The sequence below is a fragment of the Bufo bufo genome, chromosome 8, assembly GCF_905171765.1.
Source record: "Bufo bufo chromosome 8, aBufBuf1.1, whole genome shotgun sequence".
In the NCBI taxonomy this organism is placed as follows: Eukaryota; Metazoa; Chordata; class Amphibia; order Anura; family Bufonidae; genus Bufo; species Bufo bufo.
Genome location: NC_053396.1, coordinates 142735896 through 142746759, shown reverse-complemented (window position 1 = coordinate 142746759; position 10864 = coordinate 142735896).

Sequence of the window (10864 nt, the reverse complement as noted above, 5' to 3'; positions counted from 1 at the left end):
TGGTCAAGTTATTTGTAGTGACCGTAAAAGCACATTTTTTTTTCTGGGTTGAAAAACTATTCCCAAATTTGCCATTCTCAAAATAACTAGTTTCTGGTATTTGAGGCCTACTTGAAATCTATCCCAAAAAGGATATCTTACATTGAAGGTGCTGATAGTGTCATTCAGAAAAACCTAAGACACACGCTACCGTGCAGATAGAAGTCTGATTCTGTGATTAAACCTATACCTGTCACACAGCGCAAAAAAAAACAGGCCTCACTTTTCTATTCAACCAAATCTGTACTGTTTTAGCTGGTCAAGTTATTTGTAGTGACCGTAAAAGCACTTTTTTTTTTCTGGGTTGAAAAACTATTCCCAAATTTGCCATTCTGAAAATAACTAGTTTCTGGTATATGAGGCCTACTTAAAATCTATCCCAAAAAGGATATCTTACATTGAAGGTGCTGATAGTGTCATTCAGAAAAACCTAAGACACATGCTACCGTGCAGATAGAAGTCTGATTCTGTGATTAAACCTTAACCTGTCACACAGTGCAAAAAAAAAACAGGTCTCACATTTCTATTCAACCAAATCTGTACTGTTTTAGCTGGTCAAGTTGTTTCTAGTGACCGTAAAAGCACTTTTTTTTTTTTCTGGGTTGAAAAACTATTCCCAAATTTGCCATTCTCAAAACAACTAGTTTCTGGTATTTGAGGCCTACTTGAAATCTATCCAAAAAGGATATCTTACATTGAAGGTGCTGATAGTGTCATTCAGAAAAACCTAAGACACACGCTACCGTGCAGATAGAAGTCTGATTCTGTGATTAAACCTATACCTGTCACACAGCGCAAAAAAAAACAGGCCTCACATTTCTATTCAACCAAATCTGTACTGTTTTAGCTGGTCAAGTTATTTCTAGTGACCGTAAAAGCACATTTTTTTTTCTGGGTTGAAAAACAATTCCCAAATTTGCCATTCTCAAAATAACTAGTTTCTGGTATTTGAGGCCTACTTGAAATCTATCCCAAAAAGGATATCTTACATTGAAGGTGCTGATAGTGTCATTCAGAAAAACCTAAGACACGCTCTTTCTGAGGCTTGCTCTACTAAGTGGCTTCTTATTAAGTGGAGTTAAAAAAATAAGGAGTTCTAGAGCTGTGTGTGGTTTTGTGGGAGTGATTGCAGGTGGCTGAGTGTGGATTGCAGCAGAGATCATTGAAAGTTAAGTGTTTGTATTTTTGTACTTGCATTTAAAATCGTTTTTTTTTTTTTTTTTCTCTGCTTAATTAAGGCGAGTGCCTGGGGCAACCAGGTGCTATAAATTGAGCCACTTATACTCTTCAGAGCCTGCTCTTTCTGAGGCTTGCTCTACTAAGTGGCTTCTTATTAAGTGGAGTTAAAAAATAAGGAGTTCTAGAGCTGTGTGTGGTTTTGTGGGAGTGATTGCAGGTGGCTGAGTGTGGATTGCAGCAGAGATCATTGAAAGTTAAGTGTTTGTATTTTTGTACTTGCATTTAAAATCTTTTTTTTTTTTTTTTTTCTCTGCTTAATTAAGGCGAGTGCCTGGGGCAACCAGGTGCTATAAATTGAGCCACTTATACTCTTCAGAGCCTGCTCTTTCTGAGGCTTGCTCTACTAAGTGGCTTCTTATTAAGTGGAGTTAAAAAATAAGGAGTTCTAGAGCTGTGTGTGGTTTTGTGGGAGTGATTGCAGGTGGCTGAGTGTGGATTGCAGCAGAGATCATTGAAAGTTAAGTGTTTGTATTTTTGTACTTGCATTTAAAATCGTTTTTTTTTTTTTTTTCTCTGCTTAATTAAGGCGAGTGCCTGAAGCAACCAGGTGCTATAAATTGAGCCACTTATACTCTTCAGAGCCTGCTCTTTCTGAGGCTTGCTCTACTAAGTGGCTTCTTATTAAGTGGAGTTAAAAAATAAGGAGTTCTAGAGCTGTGTGTGGTTTTGTGGGAGTGATTGCAGGTGGCTGAGTGTGGATTGCAGCAGAGATCATTGAAAGTTAAGTGTTTGTATTTTTGTACTTGCATTTAAAATCGTTTTTTTTTTTTTTTTTTCTCTGCTTAATTAAGGCGAGTGCCTGGGGCAACCAGGTGCTATAAATTGAGCCACTTATACTCTTCAGAGCCTGCTCTTTCTGAGGCTTGCTCTACTAAGTGGCTTCTTATTAAGTGGAGTTAAAAAATAAGGAGTTCTAGAGCTGTGTGTGGTTTTGTGGGAGTGATTGCAGGTGGCTGAGTGTGGATTGCAGCAGAGATCATTGAAAGTTAAGTGTTTGTATTTTTGTACTTGCATTTAAAATCGTTTTTTTTTTTTTTTTTTCTCTGCTTAATTAAGGCGAGTGCCTGGGGCAACCAGGTGCTATAAATTGAGCCACTTATACTCTTCAGAGCCTGCTCTTTCTGAGGCTTGCTCTACTAAGTGGCTTCTTATTAAGTGGAGTTAAAAAATAAGGAGTTCTAGAGCTGTGTGTGGTTTTGTGGGAGTGATTGCAGGTGGCTGAGTGTGGATTGCAGCAGAGATCATTGAAAGTTAAGTGTTTGTATTTTTGTACTTGCATTTAAAATCGTTTTTTTTTTTTTTTTTTTTCTCTGCTTAATTAAGGCGAGTGCCTGGGGCAACCAGGTGCTATAAATTGAGCCACTTATACTCTTCAGAGCCTGCTCTTTCTGAGGCTTGCTCTACTAAGTGGCTTCTTATTAAGTGGAGTTAAAAAATAAGGAGTTCTAGAGCTGTGTGTGGTTTTGTGGGAGTGATTGCAGGTGGCTGAGTGTGGATTGCAGCAGAGATCATTGAAAGTTAAGTGTTTGTATTTTTGTACTTGCATTTAAAATCGTTTTTTTTTTTTTTTTTTCTCTGCTTAATTAAGGCGAGTGCCTGGGGCAACCAGGTGCTATAAATTGAGCCACTTATACTCTTCAGAGCCTGCTCTTTCTGAGGCTTGCTCTACTAAGTGGCTTCTTATTAAGTGGAGTTAAAAAATAAGGAGTTTAAGAAAAGGAGTTTGGAAACTAAGGTTGGATATAATTTCCTTGTGTGTTGTTGGCTTAATTTTACGTGGTCCTTCAACTACAGCAGACAGGGTCTAAATCTAAATCATTTATACTGTTTTACTTTTTTACTGTTGTAATCCCCATTTAGTATGTGTTGCACAATTTACAACGCAGTCCAGTGCACATCTTGCATGATGTATGCAGTCCTGGAACAGGAGTTCAAGGGTGTATATCTTTGTTCTAGATGTGAGCAAATTACCCGTTTGGAATCGCAGATCGAGTCTCTAAATGGGCAAGTTGCAACACTGAGAGGCATTGATAATTTGCAAAAGAGTTTGCTTCTCACCGAGCAAGCACTCTTTGGGGTAGATGAGGGGGAGGGTGACAGAGAGGAGGCTGAGGAAAGTGAGGTAGCTAGCTGGGTAAAAGTTAGAAAGCGGGGTAGAGGGAAGAGTGCCAGGGAGGCTAGCCCTGATCTGACACACCCCAACAAGTTTGCACGTTTGGCAGATGAGGGGGATGTCAGTCCGGGGACGGCACTGCTGCAGCCAGACACTTCCTCTGCCAGTCAGGGGAATGTCAGCTCCAGTAAGCAGGGAACCAGGAGAGCAGGGCAGGCCAGACAGGTGCTGGTAGTGGGAGACTCCATTATTAGGGGAACAGATAGGGAAATCTGTCACAAAGACCGTGATCGCCGAACAGTGTGCTGTCTTCCTGGCGCTAGAGTTCGACACATCGCGGATCGGGTTGACAGATTACTGGGAGGGGCTGGAGACGATCCAGCGGTCATGGTCCATATCGGAACCAATGACAAAGTTAGAGGTAGGTGGAGAGTCCTTAAAAATGATTTCAGGGATTTAGGTCAAAAGCTGAGGGCAAGGACCTCAAAGGTAGTATTTTCCGAAATACTGCCTGTACCACGAGCCACACAAGAAAGGCAATGGGAGATTAGGGAGATTAACAAGTGGCTCAAGAACTGGTGTAGGATGGAGGGGTTTGGGTTCCTGGAGAACTGGGCCGATTTTTCTATCGGCAACAGGCTCTATCGTAGGGACGGGCTGCACCTCAATGGGGAAGGGGCAGCTGTGCTGGGGAGAAAGATGGCTAGAAGGTTGGAGGAGTGTTTAAACTAGGGACTGGGGGGGAGGGTAATTACGTTATAGGAGGGGAAGATAGTGCAGATAGAGACCGGGGGCAAGGTAATAAGAATGGGGGAGGAATCGAAGGAGGGACTAGAACAATTCAGAAGGAAAGGTGTAGGGTAAAAAATATACATAAACCTCTCAAATGTATGTATACTAATGCCAGAAGCCTGACTAATAAAACTGGTGAACTGGAATTAGTGATGTGTGAGGAGGACTATGACATAGTGGGAATAACTGAGACATGGCTGGATGATAGCTATGACTGGGCAGTTAATGTACAAGGTTACAGTCTGTTTAGAAAGGATCGTCAAAACCGGAGAGGGGGAGGGGTCTGCCTTTATATAAAGTCCTGTCTAAAGCCCACAGTCCGAGAAGATATAAGTGAGGGACATGAACATGTGGAGTCACTATGGGTAGAGATACATGGAGCTAAAAACAACAATAAATTACTAATAGGAGTTTACTATAAACCACCTAATATACCAGAGTCCACAGAAAATCTACTACTAAACGAGATAGACGAGGCGGCAAATCATAATGAGGTGGTTATTATGGGGGACTTCAACTACCCAGATATAGACTGGGAAACTGAAACTTGTATATCTCATAAGGGAAACAGGTTCGTGGCTATAACCAAAGACAATTACCTCTCCCAACTGGTTCAGGACCCGACTAGAGGGACGGCCATACTGGACTTAGTATTAACCAATAGACCTGACAGAACAACAGACGTGCAGGTCGGGGGACACCTGGGAAATAGTGACCATAAAGTAATAACCTTCCAATTATCATTCAAAAGAGCGTTTCTACAGGGAGGAACAAAAATACCAAACTTCAAAAAAGCTAAATTTAGCCAACTAAGAGAGGCCATAGGCCAAACTAACTGGGACAAAGTCCTCACAAATACAGACACAAAATGGGATATCTTTAAAAACATCCTAAAAACTCATTGTGAGAGGTACATACCGTATGGTAATAAAAGGTTAAGGAACAAAAAGAAACCAATGTGGATAAATAGAACTGTAAAGAAAGCAATAAATGACAAAAAGAAAGCATATAAAACACTAAAACAGGAGGGTTGCACGGAAGCACTGAAAAACTATAAGGAAAAAAATAGAACATGTAAAAAACAAATAAAAGCGGCCAAACTAGAGACCGAGAGATTAATTGCCAAAGAGAGTAAAACTAACCCTAAAATGTTCTTCAATTATATAAATGTTAAAAAGTATAAAGCTGAAGGTGTTGGCCCTTTAAAGAGTAATGAGGGGGGAGTCGCAGAGAGCGACGAGGAGAAAGCAAAGCTGTTAAATATTTTTTTCTCCAATGTATTCACTGAGGAAAATAAATTGTCAGATGACATGCAGAATGCAAAAATAAATTCCCCATTAAAAGTGTCCTGTCTGACCCAGGAAGAAGTACATCAGCGGCTTAAAAAGATTAAAATAGACAAATCGCCAGGACCGGATGGCATACACCCCCGTATCCTAAAGGAATTAAGTAATGTCATAGCCAGACCCTTATTTCTGATATTTGCAGACTCTATACTGACAGGGAATGTCCCACAGGATTGGCGCATGGCAAATGTGGTGCCAATATTCAAAAAGGGGCCAAAAACAGAGCCTGGAAACTATAGGCCGGTAAGTTTAACATCTGTTGTGGGTAAACTGTTTGAAGGTTTTCTGAGAGATGCTATATTAGAGCATCTCAACGGAAATAAGCAAATAACGCCATATCAGCATGGCTTCGTGAGGGATCGGTCATGTCAAACTAATTTAATCAGTTTCTATGAGGAGGTAAGTTCTAGACTTGACAGCGGCGAATCAATGGATGTCGTATATCTGGACTTCTCCAAAGCATTTGACACTGTACCGCATAAAAGGTTAGTATATAAAATGAGAATGCTCGGACTGGGAGAAAACATCTGTATGTGGGTAAGTAACTGGCTCAATGATAGAAAACAGAGGGTGGTTATTAACGGTACACACTCAGATTGGGTCACTGTCACTAGTGGGGTACCTCAGGGGTCAGTATTGGGCCCTATTCTCTTCAATATATTTATTAATGATCTTGTAGAAGGCTTGCATAGTAAAGTATCAATTTTCGCAGATGACACTAAACTGTGTAAAGTAATTTACACTGATGAGGACAGTATACTACTACAGAGGGATCTGGATAGATTGCAGGCTTGGGCAGATAAGTGGCAGATGAGGTTTAACACTGATAAATGTAAGGTTATGCACATGGGAAGGAAAAATGCAAGTCACCCGTACATACTAAATGGTAAAACACTCGGTAACACTGACATGGAAAAGGATCTAGGAATTTTAATAAACAGCAAACTAAGCAGCAAAAACCAGTGTCAGGCAGCTGCTGCCAAGGCCAACAAGATAATGGGTTGCATCAAAAGGGGCATAGATTCCCGTGATATGAACATAGGCCTACCACTTTACAAATCGCTAGTCAGACCACACATGGAGTACTGTGTACAGTTCTGGGCTCCTGTAAACAAGGCAGACATAGCAGAGCTAGAGAGGGTTCAGAGGAGGGCAACTAAAGTAATAACTGGAATGGGGCAACTACAGTACCCTGAAAGATTATCAAAATTAGGGTTATTCACTTTAGAAAAAAGACGACTGAGGGGAGATCTAATTAATATGTATAAATATATCAGGGGTCAGTACAGAGATCTATCCCATCAGCTATTTATCCCCAGGACTGTGACTGTGACGAGGGGACATCCTCTGCGTCTGGAGGAAAGAAGGTTTGTACACAAACATAGAAGAGGATTCTTTACGGTAAGAGCAGTGAGACTATGGAACTCTCTGCCTGAGGAGGTGGTCATGGTGAGTACAATAAAGGAATTCAAGGGGGGCCTGGATGTATTTCTAGAGCGTAATAATATTACAGGCTATAGCTACTAGAGAGGGGTCGTTGATCCAGGGAGTTATTCTGATTGCATGATTGGAGTCGGGAAGAAATTTTTTATTTCCCTAAAGTGGAGAAAATTGGCTTCTACCTCACAGGGTTTTTTGCCTTCCTCTGGATCAACTTGCAGGATAACAGGCCGAACTGGATGGACAAATGTCTTTTTTCGGCCTTATGTACTATGTTACTATGTTACTATGTTACTATGTTACACGCTACCGTACAGATAGAAGTCTGATTCTGTGATTAAACCTATACCTGTCACACAGCGCAAAAAAAAACAGGCCTCACATTTCTATTCAACCAAATCTGTACTGTTTTAGCTGGTCAAGTTATTTCTAGTGACCGTAAAAGCACATTTTTTTTTCTGGGTTGAAAAACAATTCCCAAATTTGCCATTCTCAAAATAACTAGTTTCTGGTATCTGAGGCCTACTTGAAATCTATCCCAAAAAGGATATCTTACATTGAAGGTGCTGATAGTGTCATTCAGAAAAACCTAAGACACACGCTACCGTGCAGATAGAAGTCTGATTCTGTGATTAAACCTATACCTGTCACACAGCGCAAAAAAAAAACAGGCCTACCATTTCTATTCAACCAAATCTGTACTGTTTTGGCTGCTTAAGTTGTTTTTAGTGACCGTAAAAGCACATTTTTTTTTTCTGGGTTGAAAAACTATTCCCAAATTTGCCATTCTCAAAATAACTAGTTTCTGGTATTTGAGGCCTACTTGAAATCTATCCCAAAAAGGATATCTTACATTGAAGGTGCTGATAGTGTCATTCAGAAAAACCTAAGATACACGCTACCATGCAGATAGAAGTCTGATTCTGTGATTAAACCTATACCTGTCACACAGCGCAAAAAAAAACAGGCCTCACATTTCTATTCAACCAAATCTGTACTGTTTTAGCTGGTCAAGTTATTTCTAGTGACCGTAAAAGCACTTTTTTTTTTCTGGGTTGAAAAACAATTCCCAAATTTGCCATTCTAAAAATAACTAGTTTCTGGTATCTGAGGCCTACTTGAAATCTATCCCAAAAAGGATATCTTACATTGAAGGTGCTGATAGTGTCATTCAGAAAAACCTAAGACACACGCTACCGTGCAGATAGAAGTCTGATTCTGTGATTAAACCTATACCTGTCACACAGCGCAAAAAAAAACAGGCCTACCATTTCTATTCAACCAAATCTGTACTGTTTTAGCTGGTCAAGTTATTTGTAGTGACCGTAAAAGCACTTTTTTTTTTCTGGGTTAAAAAACTATTCCCAAATTTGCCATTCTCAAAATAACTAGTTTCTGGTATATGAGGCCTACTTAAAATCTATCCCAAAAAGGATATCTTACATTGAAGGTGCTGATAGTGTCATTCAGAAAAACCTAAGACACATGCTACCGTGCAGATAGAAGTCTGATTCTGTGATTAAACCTATACCTGTCACACAGCGCAAAAAAAAACAGGCCTCACATTTCTATTCAACCAAATCTGTACTGTTTTAGCTGGTCAAGTTATTTCTAGTGACCGTAAAAGCACATTTTTTTTTTCTGGGTTGAAAAACAATTCCCAAATTTGCCATTCTCAAAATAACTAGTTTCTGGTATCTGAGGCCTACTTTAAATCTATCCCAAAAAGAATATCTTACATTGAAGGTGCTGATAGTGTCATTCAGAAAAACCTAAGACACACGCTACCGTGCAGATAGAAGTCTGATTCTGTGATTAAACCTATACCTGTCACACAGCGCAAAAAAAAACAGGCCTCACATTTCTATTCAACCAAATCTGTACTGTTTTAGCTGGTCAAGTTATTTCTAGTGACCGTAAAAGCACATTTTTTTTTCTGGGTTGAAAAACAATTCCCAAATTTGCCATTCTCAAAATAACTAGTTTCTGGTATTTGAGGCCTACTTGAAATCTATCCCAAAAAGGATATCTTACAGTTGAAGGTGCTGATAGTGTCATTCAGAAAAACCTAAGACACACGCTAACGTGCAGATAGAAGTCTGATTCTGTGATTAAACCTATACCTGTCACACAGCGCAAAAAAAACAGGCCTCACATTTCTATTCAACCAAATCTGTACTGTTTTAGCTGGTCAAGTTATTTCTAGTGACCGTAAAAGCACATTTTTTTTTTCTGGGTTGAAAAACAATTCCCAAATTTGCCATTCTCAAAATAACTAGTTTCTGGTATCTGAGGCCTACTTGAAATCTATCCCAAAAAGGATATCTTACATTGAAGGTGCTGATAGTGTCATTCAGAAAAACCTAAGACACACGCTACCGTGCAGATAGAAGTCTGATTCTGTGATTAAACCTATACCTGTCACACAGCGCAAAAAAAAACAGGCCTACCATTTCTATTCAACCAAATCTGTACTGTTTTGGCTGTTCAAGTTGTTTCTAGTGACCGTAAAAGCACATTTTTTTTTTCTGGGTTGAAAAACTATTCCCAAATTTGCCATTCTCAAAATAACTAGTTTCTGGTATTTGAGGCCTACTTGAAATCTATCCCAAAAAGGATATCTTACATTGAAGGTGCTGATAGTGTCATTCAGAAAAACCTAAGACACACGCTACCGTGCAGATAGAAGTCTGATTCTGTGATTAAACCTATACCTGTCACACAGCGAAAAAAAAAAAACAGGCCTCACATTTCTATTCAACCAAATCTGTACTGTTTTAGCTGGTCAAGTTATTTCTAGTGACCGTAAAAGCACATTTTTTTTTCTGGGTTGAAAAACAATTCCCAAATTTGCCATTCTCAAAATAACTAGTTTCTGGTATCTGAGGCCTACTTGAAATCTATCCCAAAAAGGATATATTACAGTGAAGGTGCTGATAGTGTCATTCAGAAAAACCTAAGACACACGCTACCGTGCAGATCGAAGTCTGATTCTGTGATTAAACCTATACCTGTCACACAGCGCAAAAAAAAACAGGCCTACCATTTCTATTCAACCAAATCTGTACTGTTTTGGCTGGTCAAGTTGTTTCTAGTGACCGTAAAAGCACATTTTTTTTTTCTGGGTTGAAAAACTATTCCCAAATTTGCCATTCTCAAAATAACTAGTTTCTGGTATTTGAGGCCTACTTGAAATCTATCCCAAAAAGGATATCTTACATTGAAGGTGCTGATAGTGTCATTCAGAAAAACCTAAGACACACGCTACCGTGCAGATAGAAGTCTGATTCTGTGATTAAACCTATACCTGTCACACAGCGCAAAAAAAAACAGGCCTCACATTTCTATTCAACCAAATCTGTACTGTTTTAGCTGGACAAGTTATTTGTAGTGACCGTAAAAGCACTTTCTTTTTTCTGGGTTGAAAAACTATTCCCAAATTTGCCATTCTCAAAATAACTAGTTTCTGGTATATGAGGCCTACTTAAAATCTATCCCAAAAAGGATATCTTACATTGAAGGTGCTGATAGTGTCATTCAGAAAAACCTAAGACACACGCTACCGTGCAGATAGAAGTCTGATTCTGTGATTAAACCTATACCTGTCACACAGCGCAAAAAAAAACAGGCCTCACATTTCTATTCAACCAAATCTGTACTGTTTTAGCTGGTCAAGTTATTTCTAGTGACCGTAAAAGCACTTTCTTTTTTCTGGGTTGAAAAACAATTCCCAAATTTGCCATTCTCAAAATAACTAGTTTCTGGTATCTGAGGCCTACTTGAAATCTATCCCAAAAAGGATCTCTTACATTGAAGGTGCTGATAGTGTCATTCAGAAAAACCTAAGACACACGCTACCGTGCAGATAGAAGTCTGATTCTGTGATTAAACCTAT